Below are 14,370 nucleotides of genomic sequence, written 5' to 3' on the forward strand. Positions count from 1 at the left end.
CGTACGCAAAAGTTACGGAATTTAGAAGACGGAAGCCGGGATTATGCCCAGCCTAACCGAAGTACGCCCAGCGTAACGCGTACGCCCAGCGTACTCCGGTGGTACGCCCAGTGTACGTGACTTTCCAGCACTATAAATAGAGGGCATGAGCTACGAGTTTTGGCACACCATCTCAAACTCCCACATACTCTTTCATACTTTCAAGCTCCAGAAGATGTCCTGACGCCCTCGGTTTCCGCACCCGAGCCCCGACGAAAGATCTACGCTACCGAGATCCCCGAAGAGCCCGAAGACGCAGCTTTCCGCGGTCGAAGTTCTGCTCAACTCTAGCCTCTCTCTCTTCAAACCAAACGAGTGAGTTCATACCCCTACCTTTCAATTCTTTTCATGTTTTAGGGGGGAATACAAGTACATTACAAGTCAAAGTATCATTTTATAAACGTAAATATAATATCTATCTTATAGAGTATTGATACAAACATCTTTATGTTTAAAGGGCTATTATATCACCAAGTTATTTTTTACTAAATGGAAACATACTTTTTGAGAAACTATAATGAGTATAGTTAGCAAGTTATTCATACATTTTACGTATACATCTTGAAAAACGAAATACTTTCAAATGAAGTAAAGTCTTTCTTATCGTAAATCTGTTTATACCAAGCAATGTGAGATATTCAAACTTTAACGTACTCATATGTATGCATTTCAAGTCCTGTATTATATACCATAATCTCTTGGAGGGAGAGCGTGATACTTGTGTATAGATCTATACAGGATTGACAACCCCGCACCTAAACGATTAGCTATAGTTAGACCGGCAGGTCTGGGGTGACAAATGTCATAACACTACAACACTTGAAGAATGTTGTTACAGGCAGTCAGTGTCAATAGTATGGTTATAAAACTCACATAAAAGTATAAAAACAAGTTTGATTTACGAGATTCATATATGCATTCAGTTTTCCACATTATTTTTAGCACAAAGTTTATCATTATTATTCAAGTATGAAACATACTAACGCACTCCAACTCTGGGAACTTTTCAAACCATTTATAGAAAATATTGGATTTTCTGAAAACCTCGTTCATCGATTTACTACCAAAAGGACATACTTTTCAATACAAAACACTTATGAACTCACCAACTTAATTGTTGACACTTTTTTCGAAACCACTTGTATTTCTCAGGGAATTAGTAATACAGGTAACCACCAGCTTTTGAAGAAGGAACGCTAAGGACGTTTATCATTAAACATTTATATCATCATATTGTAATATTCTTTTGCAAATATGTATAACGCAACAATATACGTTTTTATTATATATATGATGGTTGTGTTACTTTCTTTACAATATTCAATTGTTGTGATACTACGCGAAGTCATCCACCCCCGAATGTTTCCGCCATTCTGGTTTGGGGGTGTGACAGATTGGTATCAGAGCATTATTTATAGTGAACTAAGTATATCGAACCACATAAGATATACAAACTATAAATACAAAGGCGACCAAAAACCCTCTGACAAAACATTTTCATGAACAATATATTTCCTTTCAAAAATAAAATACATTTGTACTCGCATGTATTAGTCTCGTATCATGACAAGTTTTCTAAAAAGTATTAAGGCAAGTTGCGACACTACGATTGGGCCTCGGGGTATGTAATCAGGTCGAGAATAAATATAGCCTGATCAACTATATTTATCCTGGATTTGACCAATGTACGTCGAGGAATGCTCGTAGTGGACAACAAGCCAAAAACTTACCAAATACAAATTATTTTAGATTCGCCAATTTGAAATACTATAGGAGTATTGTTAAAAATAATTATACAATGAAACACTTGCGCTCCGTAAGGATATAGTTAAACGTAGGGAGTCGTTAAATAGAAATTTCTTTTCTTATGAAATTCTCATACCTCTATCCTAGTACAGACAAATGGCCGGATTCCATTTACCGAGAGATCCCTACTACCCAAACCAAGGCAACGACGGCTGGATAGAAGAAGACCCGGAGGAAGACCTAGAGGAAATCGAAGAAAAGGTCGAGGAAGAACTCGAAGAGGAAGTCGAAGAAGAATTCGAAGTCGAAGTCGGAGAGGAATTCGAAGTCGACGAGGAGGTCGAGGAAATTACTAGTGGAACAGACTTCGAGCCGGAAGTAATCGACCCTCCCATCCCTCACCCTCCCGAAATCAGACCATATCAACCGGGACCCATTCCCATGTGGGGAAGCCACCTCTACTATTGGAGCCGCCAACAAGGTATACGCCCTCCCTTCGGCATGTGTCGAGATTTTTACAATGTCAGTGGGGGAGGCTCAGCTGATCGAGCACTTCCTGTTATTGTGGGCGCTATAGCTACCCAGAACTACCAAACGGACAAGCAAGCAGCCAGAGTTCGCAGGTCAATGCTGCTACTCAAGGTAACGTCGCAGACATCCGTCGTCTGGAAGGACTACATGAGAACACCCAAATCTACACAGGGACGCTTCAGAATCAAATGATAACGGCACTAGCAGAAATAAGAGAAATGAAGGAACAACAAGCAGATCTCGAGAGGCGCCTGATGGGAGTCAAACAGTCGGATGCCGAATCTAGCTCCAAACGTGCAACACGCCGCAAGTAGAGCTTGCTCAAACCCCAACAATTTTGTTATAAAATAGGACTTGGATAAAAGTTTTTTTTTCCTTGTTTCCTTTTGTATCTGTAATCGGAGACCTCTAGGTAGGTCAAATTTTCCAAACAAGAAGCGTAATGTAACACACCTCAGGTGTGACCTATATATAAAAATGAAGTACTTCTTTTTATACCTCTCAGAACTTATGGGATTAACTAAAATTACTATACCAACCTTGAAACCATAAACTAAAGTCACAACAAATTACAAGATACAACTAACACACGATTGTCAAAACATTAGAAATTTATAGTATTCATTCTTATTTTCTCTACCAGAACATGCCTCCTCGTAGATCAGCACGCAAAAACTCAACTTCAACACCACCTCCACCACCTCTTCCAATTATGGATGCCGTTATGTTCCAAACCGCTGTAACCGCCGCTGTAACCGCAGCGATGGCTCAAATGAGCAACAACGGGTCGGGAGGAGGAACAAACAGCTTTACAAATGGCCAAGGTCAAGGCCGTTCAGGGGTATGCACTTACAAAGACTTCACCAACGGAAACCCTATTCCCTTTTATGGGACTGGGGGAGTATTGGCTCTATCTCAATGGATAGAGAAAACGGAAGCTGTATTCGAAATTTGCGCATGCCCTGAAGAAAGCAAAGTAAAGTTTGCTGCTTTTACTTTCTCTAAACGCGCCCTGACATGGTGGAACGGCCACGTCAAGACACTAACCCTAGTGGTGGCGAACTCCATGGGTTGGGAAAACTTGAAACGAATGCTCCTTCAAGAGTACTGCCCAAGAGGCGAGATTCAGAAGCTTGAACAGGAACTGTGGGGCCTTTCGATGGTAGGCTCGGACATCGCAGGTTACACCAACAGGTTCAGTGATTTAATAACACTTTGCCAAGGAATGTTGATCCTGGAAAGCCAAAAGGTTGAGAGATACATCTGGGGACTATCACCCCAACTCCGAGGAAGTGTGTTAGCTTCCAAACCCATGACTTCCGACAGCGCCAAGGAACTGGCACAATCTCTCGTTAATCATGGTGTCTGTCAAGGAGTCATGACTGTCATGGCTGAACCAACCAAAGGGAACAACAACAACGAGATCAATGCCAACAACAACAGCAAGCAGAAATTCTGGAACAAGAGAAAGGGGCAAACTTCGCAAGAACCTTCAAAGAAACAAATGGTTGCGATTCATGCTACTACTGCTCCCACCACAAATCCTGCTACCCCTGCGCCAACAAAACCATATGCAGGGAACCTGCCCAAGTGCAGCAAATGCAACTACCATCACCACGGTAATTGCCGCGAGATGCACTGTAAGAAATGCGACAGGAAAGGGCACACAGCTCGTTTCTGTAAGGCACCAGCGCGACCAGTCACTCAAGTTCCTGGTACTGGGATAAGCCAGGCATGTTATGGGTGTGGAGAAACTGGGCACTTCAAGAGGGACTGCCCCAAGACGAGGAATGTTGGCGGTGTTGGGAGAGTGCTGACAATAGGTCAAAATGAAGCAATAGCCGACCCAATGGTGGTTACGGGTACGTTTCTCCTCAACAACATTTATGCATGCATACTCTTTGACTGCGGTGCGGAGAGAAGTTTTGTGAGCCATAAATTCAAACACTTACTTAATCAAAGACCTCAACCACTCAATAAAATATTCACGGTAGAAATGGATAACGGTAAAACAGAAAGCACAAGCGATATGTACGTAGGGTGCACATTAAATTTAAACGAACACTTATTTCAAATCGACCTAATGCCATTTTCGATAAGAAGTTTCGATGTCATCATCGGTATGGACTGGTTGAGCCTTCACCATGCCGATATACTTTGTCACGAAAGGGCCGTTCGCCTCAATCTGCCAAACGACGAAACTCTTGTCATTTATGGTGACAAACCTAGTTCAAGTTTACAAATCATCTCCTGTGTTAAGGCACAAAAATATCTTCGCAAGGAATACCATGCCTTTCTAGCCCATGTAGTAGACCAGAAACAAGAAGCAAAGAACATTAAAGACATTCCGGAAGTCTGCAACTTCCCAGATTTTTTCCCAGAAGATCTTCCAGGAATTCCACCAGAGCGCCAAGTTGAGTTCATAATCGACTTAATCCCCGGAGCTACCCCTGTAGCAAAGTCGCCTTACCGTTTAGCCCCAACCGAGATGCAGGAACTGTCCAGTCAATTAAACGAGCTGCTGAGCAAGGGCTTCATAAGACCGAGCTTCTCACCATGGGGAGCACCAATCCTATTCGTGAAAAAGAAGGACGGATCCTTTCGCATGTGCATCGATTATCAAGAACTGAACAACTCACGATCAAGAACCGATATCCCTTACCGCGCATAGATGATCTGTTCGACCAACTACAAGGAGCAAGCTAGTTCTCAAAGATCGATCTAAGATCAGGTTATCACCAACTACGAGTACTGGAAGGAGACATCCCCAAAACGGCTTTCCGAACACGTTATGGCCACTACGAGTTTGTAGTAATGCCCTTCGGATTGACAAATGCTCCAGCGGTGTTCATGGACTTGATGAACCGAGTATGTCGTCCCTTCCTGGATAAATTTGTGACCGTGTTCATAGATGATATACTCATCTATTCTAGAAGCCAGGAAGAACACAGCCAACACCTCCGCCAAGTTTTGAAAACATTGAGGGCAGAAAAGCTTTACGCAAAATTTTCCAAGTGCGAATTTTGGATTCGGAAAGTGGATTTCCTAGGACATGTAGTAAGCAAGGAGGGGATACATGTGGATCCTTCTAAGATCAAGGCAATAGAAAGTTGGACGACTCCAAGGAGCCCTACAGAAATCCGACAATTTTTAGGACTCGCCGGGTATTACCGAAGGTTCATACAGAATTTTTCGAAGATTGCCAAACCACTTACCACCCTAACTCAGAAGAGTGTGACCTTCGACTGGGGAGAAAAACAAGACACCGCGTTTCAAATGCTAAAACGAGCCTTATGTAGTGCGCCCATCCTAACCTTGCCAGAAGGAACGGAGGACTTCGTGGTCTATTGCGATGCATCAAACCAAGGACTCGGGTGTGTCCTGATGCAACGAGGGAAGGTCATCGCCTACGCCTCAAGACAACTAAAGACACACGAAGTGAACTACACAACGCACGATCTTGAGCTAGGAGCAGTCATCTTCGCTCTAAAGATATGGAGGCACTATCTCTACGACACGAAATGTACGATCTTCACCGACCATAAAAGCCTCCAACATATCCTTAACCAGAAAGAACTCAACATGAGATAAAGACGGTGGGTAGAACTACTAAATGATTTTGAATGCGAGATTCGATATCATCCCAGAAAAGCTAACGTGGTGGCCGATGCACTCAGCCGAAAGGAATACTTGGGCCGCAGAGTGAAGTCTTTAACCATGACAATCCATTCACACCTGTCCACACAAATCAAGGAAGCCCAAATAGAAGCCTTAACATCTGGAATTGTGGCAGGGGAAGCCTTAAGGGGAATGGATAAGAAGTTTGAGGTCAAGAATGATGGAGTTCATTACTTCATAGATCGGATCTGGACGCCGAAGTTTGGCGGATTCAGAGAAGTCGTCATGAACGAAGCCCATAAAACACGATACTCCATACACCCCGACTTCGATAAGATGTATCTCGACCTCAAGAAATTGTACTGGTGGCCGAACATGAAAGCTGAAATTGCTACCTACGTGAGTAAATGTCTGACGTGCGCCAAGGTCAAGGTAGAATACCAAAAGCCCTCGGGATTGTTGCAACAACCAGAAATACCCGAATGGAAGTAGGAACAGATAACCATGGATTTCATAACCAAACTACCCAGAACGGCAAGCGGACTCGGCACTATCTGGGTGATCGTCGACAGATTAACTAAATCAGCGCACTTCCTACCGATCAAAGAGACAGATAAATTAGAGAAGCTAACTAGGACATACCTCAGAGAAATTGTACGACTACATGGTGTGCCCATATCCATTATCTCGGACCGAGATAGTAGGTTCACCTCAAGGTTCTGGCAGTCGCTACAAAAAGCTTTGGGGACAAGACTAGACATGAGTACCGCTTATCACCCACAAACCGACGGCCAGAGCGAGAGAACCATACAAAACCTAGAAGATATGCTGAGAGCTTGCGTAATCGATTTTGGCAAGGCATGGGACACACATCTACCTTTGGTCGAGTTCTCGTACAACAATAGCTACCACACCAGTATTAAAGCTGCCCCGTTCGAAGCCCTCTATGGCCGCAAATGCAGGTCGCCTCTGTGTTGGGTTGAAGTGGGGGACACACAACTAGCAAAAGGACAAGCAACAGACAACACGCTCACTGGACCAGAAATCATAAGGGAAACTACGGAGAAGATTGTTCAGATTCGGGAACGTCTACAAGCATCAAGGGACAGACAAAAGAGTTACGCGGATAAAAGACGGAAACCCTTGGAATTCCAGGTTGGAGATCGAGTCCTACTAAAGATCTCGCCCTGGAAGGGATTAATACGCTTCGGGAAGCGCGGGAAACTAAACCCAAGATACATAGGACCATTCAAGATCATTGCCAGGATCGGTCCAGTGGCTTACAAACTTAGATTACCTTAGGAGCTCCACAACGTACACCCTACCTTTCACGTATCAAACCTAAAGAAGTGCTTGTCCGATGAGACCCTTGTCATCCCTCTAGATGAAATTGCAATAAATGATAATCTCCAATTCGTAGAGGAACCAGTAGAGATCATGGATCAGGAAATAAAAAGGACTAAACAAAGCCGCATACCAATTGTAAAGGTCCGCTGGAACGCCAAGCGAGGACCTGAATACACCTGGGAACGCGAGGATCAGATGAAACAAAAATTCCCACATCTTTTTCCTAACCTGTAAACTCTATCTTAGATTAAATTTCGGGACGAAATTCCCTTAACAGGGGGATGATGTGACAACCCTATATTTTTCCAAAAGCAGTGTAACGCTCAAATGTCAAATACAACGAAAACTTTTTGGAATCAACGAAATTAACCTCAAAATAAAAGTCTTTAAATATCTAAGTTGGGATGCATCAAATATTAGATATCGTGCCAAGGTTTCCAAAAACATAAAGAACGTTCAAAACCGGGTTATATTGAAGAAATTATAACCACTCGTATATTTACGACACACCATTAAAACGCTATTTAACGTAAAAAGTGAAATTTCAATAAAATTCATTTTAGCCTTAAGTATCTAAACAAAAGTTGTAGAGTTCATTAAACTGTAAACGTACATAAAAAGATCGCCCAAATTGGACCTCTTATGAAGAAGTTACGATTTTCCTAAGTTTCGTAACAGTAGTAGAGGGCTAAAAACTCGAATTGAAGATCGAGTGTTATTTAGCTATCGCAACCTAAACGAAAGATGAAGACCTCCACAATAGGAGTAAAATGATAAAAAGACAAACGAAAACCGATGTCGAATAAAGAAGATATGAATTTTTAACGGACTATAGTAGTCCTGGCTTATTAAAAACATATCATTAAAAATAAAGTCAAAACTAGCCGACGGAGTCTAAATGAAAGTTGTAGAGCATAATCTCACCTACGTGTGGATGTAAAGAACGTGAAAAACGGAGCCCGTACGCAAAAGTTACGGAATTTAGAAGACGGAAGCCGGGATTACGCCCAGCCTAACCGAAGTACGCCCAGCGTAACGCGTACGCCCAGCGTACTCCGGTGGTACGCCCAGTGTACGTGACTTTCCAGCACTATAAATAGAGGGCATGAGCTACGAGTTTTGGCACACCATCTCAAACTCCCACATACCCTTTCATACTTTCAAGCTCCAGAAGCTGTCCTGACGCCCTCGGTTTCCACACCCGAGCCCCGACGAAAGATCTACGCTATCGAGATCCCCGAAGAGCCCGAAGACGCAACTTTTCGCGGTCGAAGTTCTGCTCAACTCTAGCCTCTCTCTCTTCAAACCAAACGAGTGAGTTCATACCCCTACCTTTCAATTCTTTTCATGTTTTAGGGGGGAATACAAGTACATTACAAGTCAAAGTATCATTTTATAAACGTAAATATAATATCTATCTTATAGAGTATTGATACAAACATCTTTATGTTTAAAGGGCTATTATATCACCAAGTTATTTTTTACTAAATGGAAACATACTTTTTGAGAAACTATAATGAGTATAGTTAGCAAGTGATTCATACATTTTACGTATACATCTTGACAAACGAAATACTTTCAAATGAAGTAAAGTCTTTCTTATCGTAAATCTGTTTATACCAAGCAATGTGAGATATTCAAACTTCAACGTACTCATATGTATGCATTTCAAGTCCTGTATTATATACCATAATCTCTTGGAGGGAGAGCGTGATACTTGTGTATAGATCTATACAGGATTGACAACCCCGCACCTAAACTATTAGCTATAGTTAGACCGGCAGGTCTGGGGTGACAAATGTCATAACACTACAACACTTGCAGAATGTTGTTACAGGCAGTCAGTGTCAATAGTATGGTTATAAAACTCACATAAAAGTATAAAAACAAGTTTGATTTACGAGATTCATATATGCATTCAGTTTTCCATATTATTTTTAGCACAAAGTTTATCATTATTATTCAAGTATGAAACATACTAACGCACTCCAACTCTGGGAACTTTTCAAACCATTTATAGAAAATATTGGATTTTCTGAAAACCTCGTTCATCGATTTACTACCAAAAGGACATACTTTTCAATACAAAACACTTATGAACTCACCAACTTAATTGTTGACACTTTTTTCGAAACCACTTGTATTTCTTAGGGAATTAGTAATACAGGTAACCACCAACTTTTGAAGAAGGAACGCTAAGGACGTTTATCATTAAACATTTATATCATCATATTGTAATATTCTTTTGCAAATATGTATAACGCAACAATATACGTTTTTATTATATATATATGATGGTTGTGTTACTTTCTTTACAATATTCAATTGTTGTGATACTACGTGAAGTCATCCACCCCCGAATGTTTCTGCCATTCTGGTTTGGGGGTGTGACGATATTCCCTTGAAATTTTTTAGATTCAACTAAGTCAATTTACGACCATTTAATCGGGTGCGACCAAAAGCCCCGTTTAACGTCAGTATTGGGTAGATTTTCACCGAGCCACCAACTCAAACCCTATATAAGGGTGAGTGGACTCCATTTGAAGCCTTTCCACCATCTCTCTACTCTCTCTCTAGAAGCCGATTTTGATCCAAAAATGCCTCTTTCAAGCCCCAAACTAGTAAGTGATCTACCCTAACTTGTTGTTTTGCTCATTTAACATGCAAATTCGTGTTTAAGTCATCCAAAAGTGGCAAAATCATGTGTTTACAGCCCAAGAACACTCTTGGACCGCAAACACCTATAAGTGGGGTTTCGAAGCCCCAAAACCCTTCTAAATCACTCCTAGGGCTTAGATATGACTCGTGGACTTACATATATGAGCTTAGAACACCAAAACCTTATCATATGGAGAGTAAACATGAGTTTATGGCCCAAGAACACTCTTGGACCGTAAAACCCTCTTCATGAGCCGTGAACACCTATTAAGGTGTTAAATTTGCCCTTAAACACCTCCTAAGGCTTGGGTAAATGTCTAGAATCAACCACAAATGAAGTAGGGGCTTTAAACATCAAAGAAACCAAGGACTTAGGAATTTACGGCCGTAAACCCCCCAAGGATTGGTCCATGGGCCGTAAACTCCCTTAAGAAGGCCAAATGAAGCCCTAACTTCTCCATATGGCTTGGAATAATGCATAAAACCTTATATTCTTGCATTTAAGACCTTAATTCATGAAGGGAATGACCAAGTAAGAGTTTACAGTCGTAAAATCTAGGTTTACAGCCGTGAACTCCCTTAAATGGTCCATTTGGAGCCTTAAACCCTTCTTAAGCCCTAAATGTGAACCTAGCCTAATTCTATGGGTGATATAAGGCCTTATAACATCCAATAACACACCACCCATGAGTTTACGGCCGTAAACTCATGGGGATATGGTATTAGGGCTGAAATCTCCACAAATAGTTTACTCTTGAAGAGTAAACTCCCTAACTAGGCCATACACTCCCTTATTGCAACCCAATAGCCTCCTAGCACTTGACCAAAGTGTTTTCCGCACATTAGGATGCTTACACGTGTTTAATTAGTATTATAATTACTAATTGTATGTAAGCATATGCCTTCATATGTTACTAGGTCACTAAGTGTGTTCAAGTCTTTGCTTGACACCGAGCACCAAACCGGCACCTCCATTCGATCCACTTACAACAGGTGAGTTCATACCCCTGAATTAACCTTTTAAATGATTTTACTGCTTTTATAGGGGGGGGGAATACAAGTTGAACTGTACAGTTATTAGATAAATCCCAAGTGATTAATAACTGTATAGAAAAATAGATTTTGTATGTTAAACTGTTTATCCAGCTTAAAGATTTCCAAATTATGTTTTCAACTCTTGATAAAGTATGAAAGTTTTTTCAAAGGATCCCAAAGATTTTCAAAACTTGTTTTACAAACTGACATCAAGTCGTAAATTTCTTATGTGTAAAGGTTTTTCCAAAGTTTTCATTAGGGTTTTCTTCTTTGCTTTTATTTCATTAAATGCATGCCTGTATTTGTATAGTACTATAAATAATGTTTGAAAGACTTAGGAAGGCTAGTACGCCCTATTTCCTTTTCCTTGTTGGGATGTGGTCTGGTGGGTATTGGTTATCCGTCCGAAGGTCGTTCAAACATTAGTTATATATTATGTATACATGTGTAGACATAAAGGTTTCCATCGACCAGTTCATTTCCCTTGGGTAGCAAGGGCATCCTTGCAGTCACCGTTCATAGACCAGAGACTCTAGTAACTTTTATAGGAATAGTTAGGAGGTTATATTTACTCTTTCTAGTACGAGAATTCCAAAGGAGTCAGTTCATTCGTGAGTCTCTATCATTAGTCCAGTACCTATATTAGAATTCAAAATACGAGATGCATCCTCTGGACACGGATTTCCCCACTGTCAAGTTGGTAACCAGAGTCTCCTGTAGAGAGAGCGGGCATTGTGTGTATAGATCTATACGGGACTGACACTCCCACACCCTGACTGCTAGCTACAGTCCCCGTCCGACCAAGCCAAGGGGTGACAAATGTCACATTCATTCCGACGCTTGCAGGGCGTCAAGTTCTCTACTGTCAATCAGTATGGTTACGAGTATCTCCATGTTTCCCTTATAATTCATGGCCTTAAGGTAAAAAGATTATCACCGTATTTCCTTGTTTTAGACTTTGCTAGTTGTATCGTTCATTTGATACTGTATGGAGTTTGTATTTCCCTGTTTTAGACTTTGCTAGCTGTATCGTTCATTTGATATTGTCTGGAGTCTGTATTTTCTTGTTTTAGACTTTGCTAGCTGTATCGTTCATTTGATATTGTCTGGAGTCTATATTTCCTTGTTTTAGACTTTGCTAGCTGTATCGTTCATTTGATACTATCTGGAGTCTGTATTTTCTTGTTTTAGACTTTTCTAGCTGCGTCGTTCATTCGATACTGTCCGGAGTCTGTGCTTCCTTGTGTTATACTGAGCCAGGCGTATCATTCATTTGATATTTTCCTGGAGTCTATGATTTCTTTGGCCTTAGTCAGCAGTATTACTACTGAGGCATTTGTTATTTCCCCCCTGGTATTTTTACTTGTGATTTTCTCATTATTCCTTTAAAGTAAATACCGTATTTTGGTAATGATAGTATTTCGGGGAAAATTACTTTTTAAAACATAACTCTGTCAGGTCTTGGTAGAAGACTGCTTTTATTTAGAAAATATAGGATTTTTTGGAAAGGACGCTAATACACCGTAGATTCTAAACTACTATCTTACATAAAGTTATTTTGAATAAAAATGCGTACTTACACAAATGACACTAAATACTTATGGACTCACCAACATTATAAAATGCTGATACTCGCTTTCAAAATAACTTGTATTCTCAGGTCAGCAATAGACAGGTACACCCCGGGAGCTTTTGCGAAGTCAGCCTAGAACCGAGCTGCATCTATATTAGTTTCTGTATTACTTTGATGTCACTATGAAATGTAACTTATGTAAAACTATTACTATTAATGCAATGGTTGTTGTACTTTGATTACTATACTGCATATGTTGTGATACTTCACATGACGTCATCCACCCCAGAACGTTTCCGCCGTTTCGGTTTTGGGGTGTGACAGATTGGTATCAGAGCATTGTTTATAGTGAGCTCAGTATATCAATTCATAAAAGATATACAACCTATAAATACATTGGGATAAAACACTCTGACCAAGAAGTATACTTTAAAATATAACCATATTTTACCAAAGTATAAGAACATCCAAAATCTAAATACCCGAACAAAAGTATCACAATAAGAACAAATAAAAGTCTTCAGATGTTGAGCATTACCGTCAAGCCTGGGCTGTTATGTAATCGTAAGCTAGAATAAATGTAACCTGATCAACTACATTTATTCGAGATGCGATGAACGTGTGCTTGGGAGTGATGGTGGTGTTGCAATAGGTCTGAAACTTACCAAATAGGAATGCTAGAGCCAAACATAAAGTTTAAAATACTATGGGAGTATTTTGGAATACTAAAAGACTCACATTAATTCCAGAACCATATTCAGAAGTTAAGAATCAAACAAGTAATTAAAATACCATAGGGGTATTTTAGGATCCATAGATAACCTTGTGTGAAAAACTAAAAAGATCCTTATTGATATAACTATCATTAAGAAGGGTATACTTCCAAGTTTATATATGATAAGGATCCCATAGACTAAGAATGTGTGGTTTCGCTCTACCTCCTTTTCCTTGTTTGGATGTGGATATAGAGTAGTATCATATATTCGAAGGCCTATCGGATCTAAGCTATACATAATTCGTGTTCCCTATGTAATTGTAGCAGGACTCGATATGGATCACCCAGTGAAATGTTTTAATAATCTCTTAGGATTCTTTAGACATTTCCATTCTCGCACGAACCCTGTAGAAAACCCTATCCACTTCGGTGTTCGACAGAAGAGTTGATTCAGCCCCAGAAGAAGTTCATTGAGAAGATTTCCAATTCGGAAATAAATGAACTAGGGCGAGACTATTGAAACCGCCAAGTGCCTATACCTTTTAGGGACACCGGTGGGAAATCCGCCTGAACTTCCGAGATTTCCAGTCATCCACCATGCAGTGATGACACTCAGAGTCAGAATCGGAAATAAGACGGAGTAGAGATTCAATATGTCTACAATAGAGGAGAACCCTAGGTAACTACCCGAAGAGAACCAACGCCGGTCCCAGTCAAGGATAAGAGGTAGACAGAGGGAACCAATACATGGAACCCGAGCAGTGTTTTCCTCGTTATTGTCGCACTAATACACCCATAAAATAATACAATTTGGTGAGTTAGTGATTACACTACTCACGCTATGTGCTAGGTAAATCTCCTTTTTCCCGTTGCAAGTAATACGATTAGAGCAGATCCCAACACCTCGATTGAGAGTGTTAGCCATAAGTCTTCATGAGCCTTTCTTTCCGTAATCTTTGTTCCGAACTGTCCTCAGATCTTTCCAAAGCCGGAGAGTGAATCACTCCAGTATAAAGATAACTTAGTAGGAACGACTCCTATCTCATGACCTTCCGATACTCTTATTCCTACCTTAAATACCCGGACTACATCATAGGGATGTAGGTCG

This window comes from Lactuca serriola, chromosome 5 (assembly GCF_051521515.1).
Source record: "Lactuca serriola cultivar US96UC23 chromosome 5, Lser_US96UC23_V15, whole genome shotgun sequence".
NCBI lineage: Eukaryota > Viridiplantae > Streptophyta > Magnoliopsida > Asterales > Asteraceae > Lactuca > Lactuca serriola.